The sequence below is a fragment of the Cyprinus carpio genome, chromosome B2, assembly GCF_018340385.1.
Source record: "Cyprinus carpio isolate SPL01 chromosome B2, ASM1834038v1, whole genome shotgun sequence".
In the NCBI taxonomy this organism is placed as follows: Eukaryota; Metazoa; Chordata; class Actinopteri; order Cypriniformes; family Cyprinidae; genus Cyprinus; species Cyprinus carpio.
This window is the reverse complement of record NC_056598.1, coordinates 28,503,771-28,517,088: the sequence shown is the minus strand read 5'-3', so window position 1 is coordinate 28,517,088 and position 13,318 is coordinate 28,503,771. Positions and strand designations below refer to the sequence as shown.

Below are 13,318 nucleotides of genomic sequence, written 5' to 3'. Positions count from 1 at the left end.
TTTTCTGACCACAAAATGACTCTAATTTCCCTCTTTGCATTGGAATTTAAAACCATTTTCTCTATTTTAACCTTAAATGCTACACTAATTGTAATAGAAGTAATAGACATGTTAGAAAAAAATATTTTAAGTCATTAATTGACCATAATTATTGCACAAATAGTATTTAGTACCAAAAGATCTTCTCAAAATATTAAATAAATATTATTAAACTAAAATATACAATAATTAAGCTGTATTGTCACATTATAAGCAATACATGAGGGTTATAGAAAAACATTAATGTTGCCTCTCCATCACTCTCCAGAATAAAATGATACTGTAAATGTCATCGACGTAATAATCAATGCATAATATTCCTTAAAATATACTAAAAACTGCATAAAAAAATAGGCTACCTGTATAATGAAGCTGTCGTCAATCCTACTTAAACCCATTCAAATGTGTTGTTAACGCTGGTTTGTTTGGAGCGCCGGCGAGATCAAAGCTCGTTTGGCTTGTGGAGCTCATTTTTCCATGGCTCTGGCTTTAACAGAAGTGCTACAATTTACGATTTACGCCACATTAAGTGCACCAAAATGGTATTTATTGTTAGAATTTAGTATTAAAACATACAAATTTTGTAAGCTGAGACTTTGTTTCATATGCAAGCAGTGCTGTCACTTTGGTGTGAGATTTACAGCAGCGTGAGAGCGTGAGACCGAGCCTGAAAACGTGTGTCTAATGCTGAGAGTTGGTAACCCTGATATGAAGTGACAGCAGCGTAATATACAGTACTTATGCTACTCTCTGTGCTGATAATATGACCCAAACAATAAAATAAAAACAGAAAATCACTCAATGCTCTTGAATGAGTAATCTCTGTAGCTCTAATAAGAAGACATTTTTACTTTTCTGCTGCTTTTAAATGCTCTATCATGAAGATGAAGATGAAGATGGCGGATTGTGTGGCGCTTGGGGGCAGCTTACTCCGGGTCGTGGGTGGGGCTTGTAAAATGTGATGTCTTTTTCTCATCAGTGCTGTTTATAATACAGATGATGTTTAGTATTTTATCTCCTCCATTGCACTTTAAAATAGCATTCTGACTTCAGATGTGTCTGATCAGTTATGATCCACTCAGTGTCTCTTTTATTTGTGTATCTCTGGAAGTTTTTTGCACTCGTAAGTGACAGTTATTCTCAACAGTGCAGAAAATGTGTTAAAGATGTGTGAAAGTTTGCAGAAACATATCAGCACTGTGAATACAACATTATTTCACTTCTTCTTTTTCTTTTTCTTTTTTTTTTTTTTAACCAGAGGCTGTTTTGTTGTGCTTTTGATCAGCATAATGAAGAGCCACTCACTTCTGTACAGAAACCTGCTTTAAATACATTCATATTCTAAGGCTGATAATATTTGCTTACGTTGATCACACAACAGACTAAAATAACCAGTTTCTGCAGTGTCTCACTCCAGTAGTACTATAATTGTGTAGAAAGAGAGTGAGATTAGAGAAGGGAACCCTTTCTCAATTCTCGTTCATAATGTAAATAATGTAAATAAAAAATATAAACATAATTTTAGATCTCTGAAAGAGACACATTTGTAACTTGTATGCAACTTTTATAATCAAGCAGGAAGGGTGTTTTGACAAAAACAACCATAGAGAATGTGAAAGTGAAAGTCGTGACATTTCAACCCATTCTCACTCCCAAGGCGTCAAAAACTGAAGCATGGTCAAGCGCCTCTAGCGTCACTATGAAGACTATGTATTACAGGATTGCTTGCAGATAACGCTGTCCTTCTTTTTCAGGTCTACAATATTGAGCTCAACAGCTCTTTTAAGAGCCAACCCCTAACAAACCTTCCTAAAAACTAAAAGAGCTATTACTGAGTCTCAGCGAATCTTGCCATGATCAGCCCTTCCCAGGTACATTTAAAAAAATAAAAAAAATAAACAACATTTACTCATCAAATGCTCTGGTCTGAATCTTATTTTAAATGAATTTAATAATATGTTTAATGAGCAATATTAATTGCACACAGAGTAAGTAAAGATTTTCTTGTTTTACAGAAGAGAAGGAAGGCCAAGGAAATTCTTTGTTCAGGATGAGGAATGAAGACGGCCATCCTGCGCCCAAACGAAGACAGAAAGTTGTGCAGGTCCACTGGTATGTCTGTATTGAAGCAATGCTGTATTATACAGCACTTTATGATGATCTCTCACAGGACTGTTAATGTCAGCTGTGATTATTCTTTCTACTATGTTTTTTTTTTTTTTTTGGATACAACTATTACAATTCTAGCATGTTAGCAAAGTGTGACTGGAAGATTTTTGATCTTAATTTTTAAAAAACCACACCACCTGTTTTTCTAAAATAAAAGCATACAAGTATTATAAAAGTGGTTTAGTTGATATAAACCAATTTACATTGTTTCTTTGTTTTGTAAATGTTGTGTTATAAATTGTGGATTGATAGTTGATTGGTTTGAAGCAAGCACAGACTAAAACACATTTGTGAGAGAAGTCATGAACTGTGGAGAAAGATTCTAGAGGAAAAGGACACATTTACTGCAACAATAGATGAATTCTAGAGGCAAAGACTCCAGTCTCAGAACTACACATGCAAATGGGTGTCTCATGAGCAAGTCCTTTGCCTCTGTAACTTTTTCTTAATTCTTGCATAATGACAATTTTATTGCAGTATTTTAACAATTTTACTTTGTACAGATGATCTCATCAGCCAAATGAGGGGTTTTGACCAAGTGATGCTCCTGAAAGGAATGAAAGAAGAGGATGTGATAAATTGTCTTCAAAGAAAAAGCTTCTCAAAAGGTCTTAAAACAGCTTGAAGAATGGTTTGTGTACAGTACTTCAAGGGTCATAGTTGCTCACTCTGCTAAAATCACGCAGAACATAAGCTGAGCTGACTGTCCATTAAACAACTTCATCTGGATTGTTTGTTTCACTTTGACCAGGTCTGGGAACTGTCTGAAAATGGGATGTTAGGACTGAGAGATCCTCTGGCTGAGAAAAAGCTACACCACATCAGTGCTGGATATCAACCACAAACTGTTACAGACACGAGAGAAGAAGATCATGACGGGGAAGAGCAAGACACCAGTTTAGATGTGATGATAAGGAATCATTATTTTCTGAAACAGTATCACATGTCTTATATGTATCACATGATCAGTATCACAGTTGACTGGATGGGATTGTTTGACTTTAAAGGACATTTCATCACTCATTTGTATGAACTGATGAATATATGATGTTAATGAATTTTTGATGATCCATTATTATTTTCCTTGAATCTTATTTGTCTTGATGCTACTTTATCAACTTTATAGTCTATTCTTCAATAAAATGAAAATGGTGAATATTGTGTATTGAAAATTCTTGGTAAATACAGCATTTTACTAGGTAGGCGCATATGTGCTTATTTTATACTTGAAAAACTACGTATTATTAATTACCGGGATTATTTTTTACTTACGACATAAACATTTTTGATCAGATTAATGACATCTGGAACAACAATACACCAGAAAATTATTATTGTATATATTTAGTAACAAATATGCCAATTTTTGGTGAAATAAAGGGAGTTACAAGATGAATTATTTTGCATTACATGATGGTGCCATGGGCTTTGTTACAAACACTTGAGGGATAACTGAGAATGATCTGAGGAATGATCAACGTGGATCTTGTACTGCATTCAAAGCAAGAGCATGCACATTACTGATGTCCAGCACCTGAGGAGCAAGATAAGGGGGTGAGGACGACATTTTTTAGGCCTCACAATGTCCTGTCAAAAGCTATACTAGCCATGACGTAAGAAATAGAAAAGGGTGGACTGTGAAAACTGTCAGATATAAATGTGACTCAACTCAGTTTGTTGTCCATGATGAAGAGAATACATATATGTAGTTTTTACTGCCCTTCTACCCCCAGGGGCCCAGTAGCACCCCCAGGAAGAGCCAAAAACTGCACATTTCAAATGGCTGTAAATGAGAGTCCAATTAACATATCAAAGAGAAAATCGGCAGGATTACTACTTATGCTATGCTGATAAGGCCACTTGAGAGCGTGTGTACGTGACAGTCCCAGGTCTTAATAATGCCAAAGTGCAGTGCCCTAAACGCACACTAAACCCACACTATCTCCAATCCAGCTCCGGAGCGCTATTCAACGCTTAGTGTATCCCATCATGCATCATGTTTTGGAATAAATCATGAGACTTTTTTGCCAAGATCTCACGAGAGGTCACGGAAACCTTTCCAATGTATGTGAAATATTAATAATAATAATTAAGATATTGAGAATAAATTGGTAGTAAAACAAAGTTTTGCACGGTTTCTTGGTGCACAGAAAAGTATATTTATTTCATTTGCAACTGCTGTTTATCACTTAATTAGAAGCACCACAATTAAATTGTCATCTGTAATTGGGACTATTGAACAGACATTTAGAAGTTTATTTTAAAATGCAAAGTTGAAACTAAAAATAAATCTCTGTAAACACTTGCATTTTTACAACACTATAAGTGTGTCCCATCAGGTAATGAAAAGTTTGACACACACTTGTGGTCTTCATGCTCACTTGTACACTTGGGACAAATACAGGAAATACATCAAATAAGTAATCAAGTGGTCAAGTTCAAAGACGGCAAGTGTGGGTATTTGGACAGTGCAAATGTTTAAGAAACAACAAATGCTGTGCAAATTATAACAGCAGGAATGTTTGATAAAAGAGTAAAACTATCATGGACCTACCGCTGCAAATGTGTGCCTCCACAGCTTTCCGTCTTCTCCATTTCTGATGGAATACCTCTCCACAAACACGACTGGGCTGACTGCTTCACATAATAATAAAAATAATAAAAAAAAAAAAAAAAAAAATTAAAAAAAGGGAGAGAAAATAAAATATAATTATATACAGAATGTTTATAATGATCTGTGAGCAAAACATTTGATATAAACTGATATGAATGAACTGCAAGATGGAAAAAAATATGTTTTTTTTTAATTTATTTTTTTATTTTTTGGATTTTACAAGCAAGGTACAGTAAATGTGATTACGGTGATATCTATCATATAAAAGCACATCAAAACTACCATTACATTGGTACAACCAAAGTAAGTTTGGTCATTATTGTGCTACAGTATTACTATACCATAGTAAAACTACAGTTACTGTGGTAAAAACATGGTAAATGTCCTGTTTACTGGGTTTTAACTTTTGTAAGTATCGTGGTGACCATGCTTTTACTACAAATACAACTTATATCTTTGAACCTGATATGAATATAAAACTGATTCAAGGTCTATGGCACGTCACGTGATAGATAGAGTTTAAACACCCTCGTTAGCAGGTGTGTTCATTTAGTTAAACTCAATGAAACTCAAAGACAGCCTCGGATGACTGATATAATACAGCGATTAAACATACGGCGCTAATTTGATTAATAAAGAAGAGAATACATTTTATAACAGGCATTAAAAGAGCGTATTTACGACTACTCACCCAACCTGTGGCACATGTAAACTGATGGCAAATATCGCGATGTGTGCTGAATGAGACTTCTTGAACGTGATTTCATAGCGATAAACATCTCATGCCCTTCGTCTCATGCCGGTTGGACATTTGCCAAGTATGGTAACCCATACTCGGAATTGGTTGAGAATGGCCCGGACAATTGCCAAGCAATATAACCCATACTCGGAATTGGTGCTCTGCATTTAACCCATCCAAGTGCACACACACAGCAGTGAGAAGTGAACACACCATGAACACACACCCGGAGCAGTGGGCAGCTATATATCCAGCACCCGGGGAGCAACTGGGGGTTCAGTGCCTTGCTCAAGGGCACTTTAGCCATGGGTATTGAGGGTGGAAGAGAGCGCTGTTCATTCACTCCCTCCCACCTACAACTCCTGCCAGCACCAAGACTCGAACCTGTGACCTTCAGGTTACAAGTCCAAATCTCTAACATTAGGCCACAGCTGCCCAAGTGAATGCATGCTGTTTCTATAAGAAAACTTAGACTGAAATGATTAAGATGCCTGAAGAAACATTACAACTTTTTAACAAAAGGACTGTCAGTTTCAAGTTGTTCTTTATGTTTTTCTTTTAGCTCATAACACGCAAGTGTTCTGTGTTTGTTTATAATTCATTTCACTCATATGGGTGGCTGACATATCCTGCTGTATGACAAGCATTTTGCTAATTAAGCTTGGAGCTTAGGCCCCATCCACACATGAGAAGATTTTAGCTGTATACGCAAAAATGTTGTATGTATTGGCGTTTCGTCCAGATGGATCCGGTGTTTTGGGAGAGTGAAACTGCTATTTTTTGAAACCGGGTCTCAAGAGTGGATAAATCTAAAAAACAACACCCTTGGCCTTGCGTCTTCATATGTACAGCCAATCCGTATATTTTGTGAAACACTGATGTCATCACCCCACATCTCGACCCTAATAATATTATGTTATCAGAGATACTATCGCAGACTTTGATCCGAGTACTGCGAGAACATTTAGAGAGCCGATGGTTATAATGCTCTTTAATTGCTCTTTAACACCGATCGCTGTAAGCTGTAAGCACAGACTTCGACACATAGAAGGACACATTAATATTGACACAGTTTGATTACTGAGATATATTAAGATTTGAGTAACATATTACAAAATCTTTTTACAATCTTCAGTACATCATGTGATTTTTTCAACACTCATATTTGCATCTTTGTGCTGTTTAATCAGTAATCTATTTTCTCTTTCAGATGGCTCATGATGGAGCATTTCAGTCTGTATACAGACAAATAACGAGAAGTAATAGAAATAATAGAGAAGTTCTGCGAAACTCATGAGATTTGCATTTGCTACTGTGGTTAATCTTGTGTAAACTGACTTTGTCTTGTGACATGAAGTCTTCATTGTTGCTAATTCAGGTCATGAACCACCAATTTAGACCGAAAGTCTGGTTGAGAAATAAAGCGACGAGGTGGGAGGTTAATCTATCTATCTATCTATCTATCTATCTATCTATCTATCTATCTATCTATCTATCTATCTATCTATCTATCTATCTATCTGTCCATCTATATGTCCATCCATCCACCCATCCATCCATCCATCCACTAATCTGTCCATCCGTCCATCCATCTATCCATCCATCCACCAACCTGTATGTCCATCCATCCATCCATCCATCCATCTATCCATCTATCTATCTATCTATCTATCTATCTATCTATCTATCTATCTATCTATCTATCACCTGTTTCCTGTATATTTGAGACATTGTATTTTTCATGATACTCTTTTCATTCAAGTACAAAATTCTTGTAATAAATCCTGATCTCAATTACATCTGTCTCTGTAAGGATTAGCAGCAGTTCAAATGCATGAACAGTCAGTATTTGAAGCATTTCCTTTTGTGGTCATTTCATTTGTTCCTGTTCTAGACACCCACATCTTTCAGTTTGGGTCCTAGATTTGCGAGCTAAACTGAGTTGTGTAGTGTTATGTAGTTGGGTAGCAGAGACTTATGCCCAATCCCAATTCTACCCCTTAGCCCTTCCCATTTCCCCTCACGTAGTGGTGTCTCCATTCTCTTTTGGTTGGAGGGGTATGGGAAGGGCCAGACAGCCCTTCAAACGAAGGGGTAGCCTATGAATTATCTCGGCAACATGGCCTGAGCAAACAAAAAGACACATAAATGTAAGCATTTTTGATATTAATAAAGATTTTAATGCCATTTCCAATATATGTGTGTGTGTGTCAGTAAGCAGCAAAATAATACAGAATGGTAATTAAAGGCTCTAATGCACACCAGTATAGGTGTGTGTATTGTAGGAGCTAGACGACGTATGATGATGTGTGGGCATAGTGGTGTCCAAATTCTTAAGGAAATATTTTCACACCTACCCCTTGACACTCTGTTTCAAGGGACAAGGGGAAGGGGTAGGCAGAGGGGTAGGGGTATAAAATTGAATTGGGATTGGGCCACTTACTAAGAAAGTTCAACACTAATTAATGTATATTACATGTGATAAACTTACAATGACCAACATTTTTTTTTTCAGTCTATTATTATTTTATTATTTGTTAATAGCTTAATCTAGCTTTTCTTAATTTGTAAATATATTAGGCTCCAGAACCACACTGGACTGATTCCCATTCCTGAGATTATTTAGCAAAATTTGAACTTGCTATGTTTTAAATTATACATAATATAATGCTTTGTAAGTGAAAAAAAAAATATTGTGGCTTTGAACATCCAAAATATACATGATGTGACAACATCTTGATGGTGTGCTATTATATTTTATTTATCAGATGGCATTTCTGTCTATCACAGGACTTGAGGAAGATCCAATTATTAGAAAAGTGTTGATAATAAGCCTTCTATTTGGTATTTGCTTGATACTTAGTCCATTTTTTAATTGATACCCCACCTACTTTTGTGAATCATTTGTTTCAAGCCAGTGATTCAGAGTGTGTATCAAACTGCCAGAGTCACAAGATTTCAGTAAATGAGGATTCATTACATCATATTGTTTCGTAATTCCAGTGTTTCTCAGTGGGCCCATCCACAAACACCCATCTTGCAAAAAATTAAATGTGCAACACTTTGTTTTACTACCCAATTATGTGTAATAGCCTATCTTATAATTAATTTAACTTACAGTGGAATTATTTCCTCACCATTTCAAGATTTCAGGGCTCATGAGTTCCTGAACGTCATGCATGATGAGATAATGCATACACTGTAAAAAAAAAAATCCAACTTACATTTTGTTTTACAAACTCAGTTTTTAAAGTTTATTCAACTAGGCCTATTTAACATAAAAAAGTTGAGATAACACAGAAAAGTAAGTAAAATAGAAATTTTAACTGATTTGTTTGTCCAAATTAATATTTAAAGTTGGAACAACTAACAACTTTCAGTATTATAATAGCACACAAAACAAAATCAGAATACCAAGCTCAATAACTTAATTTTATTTATACAACGTCATTTTAATTTCTCCCGCTTCATTTGAGTTGCCTCAAGCGGCGCCCGTTTATTTGGTCATTGTGATCACTCCGGCAAGTTTCATTCTATGTGTATCAAGTCATGATATGATTTAAATTAAATTTGTTCACAATATGCGCTTCTGTACAACATAGGTGGCGGCAAGTTAGTCAGTTCAATTCTCCCGCCTGATCCTGTGATTTGCCTCAGGTGTGACGGCGCCTATTTTTCTTTTCTGACCGACATTATAATCGACATTGTAAATGTGCTGTTCTATATATAATATTTACCATAAGACTTGAAGTATGTTTGTTCAAAATATGTGCTTTTGTACACCGTATTTTCTTTAGTTTTAGAGTTGCCTCAGGCGGCGCCCGTTTAACGTTAGTCCGTCATTGTTATCAGTCCGTTAAGTTAAGTGGTGGTTCTTTGTGTATCAACTTAAGATATGATTTGATTGTTATTGTTAATAATATGCCTTTTTTTACAACGTAGGTGGCTTCAAGTCAGTTAAATTTTCCCCGAGTTGCATCAGGTAACAGCGCCTGTTTTTTTTTTGTTTTTTTTCACTACAATAAAAAATTATGATAAAATACGTAATCGCTCTGGTAGGTGCTATTCTTTGTATAATAAATTACGATAAAGTTTTATTTATTTAAATATATGGTTTTGTACAGACGTGGACTTCGAGTTGGCTCAAGCTGTCTTAAGTCATACGGTGCCAGTTTTTCCCGACAGTGTCATGATTTAGGTAACGTTAAGTACTGTTTTATGTAACTAAATAAGTAAAAGGATTTAGATTAGGATTAAGAATATATAATTTTCTTTATTTGCTTATAATATGTTAACTTTGTACAATTGGTGTGGGTGCCTTTGAGTTTTGGATAAGGTAACTGAAGTTATAAGTGTATTAAGAGAAAAAAAAAGTGAAAACAAATGTAACAATATAAGTTAAGCTTGAGTGTTTTTGTCCCAAACATGTATTTTCTTCATTTAACTTAATTTACATTTATGTGCTTGTTCAGTGCAAAGTATTTGTGTAGCTTATGTTTGCTAAGTGTACTATAAGTGTACTATTTTAAAGCTTAAATTCATAGTTGGTTTTTAAAATTTGATATTCGTTTAACCAAGTAATATTTAATATTTGTGTTCTTGTTTACATTATGATAGTGTTTTAAGTTGTTCTTCCTTATAATGTTCTCTAGCAATTTGAGCTCCCTGCTTAGGAAGTCCTTTTGAAACATTACTGATTGTGCCACTACCAGGGAAGAAACCACCAACTACCCTGTCTCTACACCGATTGCATCTGCTCCTTTAAAACCACTGGAGTGTTGAAGTCTCATCTTTCAATATTACACAAGCGCTTATCTTCACATGAGAGTCACTTAACATTTAATTGTGAATTGTGTGACTTTAAGGAAATTTGTGAAACACCTGATTACTTCAAACATATTAGGAGCCATTTAAAAAATCATGAAACTGTAAAGTGAAGTGACATACAGCCAAGTATGGTGACACATACTCAGAATTCGTGCTCTGCATTCAATCCATCCAAAGTGCACACACACAGCAGTGAACACACACACACTGTGAACACACACCCGGAGCAGTGGGCAGCCATTTATGCTGCAGCGCCCAGGGATCAGTTGGGGCTTCAGTGCCTTGCTCAAGGGCACCTCAGTCGTGGTATTACCAACCCAAGACTCGAACCCACAACCTTAGGGTTAGGAGCTAAACTCTCTAACCGCTAGCCCACGACTTCCCTGTAAGTGCCCTTTTAGCCAGTGTGATTTTAAAACAAACCTGATTTCATTATTCAGTGGTCACAGAAGTTGGAAACATCGCAACTTTTCCATTACAGACTTTAGAGCAAGTGTTGTTATTCAAAATGCAGAACTAAAAGACAGTGAGCCACAAACTGCCCAGCTTTACACATCCATACACATAAAACCAAAAAACACACACGTACCCTCTTGAAGGGGAAAGTAATTCTATGCCTTATCTTGATGAGGCAACAGAATCTGAGTTAGAATCGGTGGATTATCTACCACTTGTAAGGAAATTAGTCTCTTTGTTGCTACGCACACACTTTTACTGCCATTGCAATGAAGCTTTTGTAAGGATGCACCCGCCAGCCCAAATAGCAGAATCCAGCGGCCTGGTCGAAGGTTTAATGCGTATTCGGTCTTTTACTAGTGCTTCTGAATTTATCAGAATTTAGTGTCAATTTTTTCTAGCTCTGTGTTCAATCTGACTCCAGTTTTAAGTGATCACAGAATTTAGACAATGTTTCTATTTAAAAAACTGATCACAAAGGTTGATTATGTATCAATTTTGATATTTGATTATTCCGGACTCACTATACCTTCAATTATCCGTTCACTGGGGACCTAATGTCTCTCTTAAGTCTCACGCTAGCTTCACGTGGATCTTACGATCACAAACGCGCCAGTCTGATGTTAGTCAGAGGATGTAGGTAGACTAATACATGTTTTGCCTGCCGCCTACTGCTTGCTCATGACAAAAGTGTAGTTAATTTAGTCTTTTCCCATACAACTTGCTAACAGCAGCGATAGACAGAAATCAGAAGGTCTCCGATGACGTGCCTACTGCTCCTGTCATTCTCAAGCCTTCAGTTTGACCTATCCTAGCCGTAGATTTGTGGTAACAAAAGCCTCCTCCAAGTTTGCTAGTCATAATGATTTCAGAAGAATTTAGGATAAATCAAATATAATAATTTATTATCAGTCAGGTAAAATTGTATCATGTCAATTAAATAATGAAACAATTAGAAGCCAATTTAGAAAGGATAGTGCAATTGTGAATCACAATGCAGTCGCGTGGCAACCTTGCCCCTGTACATAGACACTGTAGCCATATGGGGAACGGCCAAATGATCCACGCAGGAGGCACACAAATTGAGATCATTGTTTTGGTGCATCTGCATTTGCATTACAAGAGTTCCTGAATGTCTGGCTTCACAAAAAAATACTTTGAAATAATTTCACTCCTTTCACTTTCCCCATTTAATCAAGATTACAAAAAAAAAATTAAAAAAAAACCCCTAAACTTAAAAAGCAATTTTTTTGTGTAATTTTTGTTTATTTTATTGTAAATGAGTTGATTTGGTTTGTTATTTAAATTTGCTGTTCTACAAATAAATCATATTGATGCAATAAAAAGGTTGTGGTTTTAAAAGATTGTTTTTTGAGGACCAATGTTGTTGTACTGGGTAGCATTTAATAAACTCATTCAGTCATATTGGATTGACCGTTCTGTGCTGAACTTGGTTAAGTAAAGTGTAAAGTCCTGAAGCTGCACTGTAAAAAATCAAAGTTGAGAAACTCAAAAACCTTCTGAAGCTGGTATCCTAAAATTTTAAGTTTTCTCAACTTTTTTTTTTACAGTGACTTCAACTGTCAGGTTTTGTAAACTTAAATTTCTAAATTATAAAAACTTCCTATTTCTAGTTGTAAGTTTCACTAAAAGTTCACTTAACTTAATATATTATGTTGATTAAACATGCACAAAAGTTTGTACAACTAACTTACCTTTAAGTTGAGTAAACTCAAAAATCTGCTGAAGCTGGTTCGCTTAAAATTAAGTTTGATCAACTTCTGATTTTTTACAGTGCGTTAAGGGCACAGAGCTTTGCCATTTTTCAGACCTGAGACAGCCTTGGGTACATGTTTTGTGCTGTGGGATTACAAATGTAAGAATTCTTAGATCTACTAATTCTATATCCTGACATACAATCACCTGAAAAACTAAGGTGAAATACATTGTTTTTTAACGTTTATGGTATCCCATAATATAATAATTGTTAAAGATGATGACATCAGATGCACGATTTTGTTAAAGTTTGTAGCCAGAGGTTCCTGTCAGCTCCTGTTCTCTTATTGTAAGTCAAATAAGACAGACTACTGAGATTTACCTTTTTTTAATGGCTCTTAGTGGATCAGGAATGGTGAAATGGGGCAGGTTGCTATAACTGAATACTTTATTTGCATGCTTTTTATAAGGTTGTCACCCAGGTGCTTTGTATTTATTACTAAGCACGGCCTCTTAAATGTATAATAAACTACAATGTAACACTGCCTTAGTTAGACTTTTGATGAATGCAGTGCCACACAGCGTGTTCTTAATAAAGAAGCCTGCTGAAGATACCCAAGAGTCTCCTGGTCTTCACTTCTGAGTTTCCAACAGTGAGCAAGACTACAAGTGTGCGTATTGTGACAGGCCCAGTGTCTATGGTTTTTACCTAATCTCAAATCAGTTTCATTCATTTGTAGTAATTTTAATGACACTTG

The 13,318-nt window shown here is 35.7% G+C and overlaps 1 protein-coding gene and 1 long non-coding RNA gene across 4 annotated transcripts in view; both read left to right on the top strand.

The window, feature by feature from the left end:
* LOC109108991 (polymeric immunoglobulin receptor-like) overlaps positions 1 to 13,318 on the top strand; it is an 83,931-nt gene that overhangs the window by 8,690 nt on the left and 61,923 nt on the right. The gene's annotated exons all lie outside the window — the stretch shown is intronic.
* LOC109110037 lies at positions 413 to 3,333 on the top strand. Its single transcript, XR_006154064.1, has 4 exons — positions 413 to 1,910; positions 2,055 to 2,151; positions 2,712 to 2,839; positions 2,960 to 3,333. It is a non-coding gene; the product is annotated as an uncharacterized LOC109110037 (long non-coding RNA).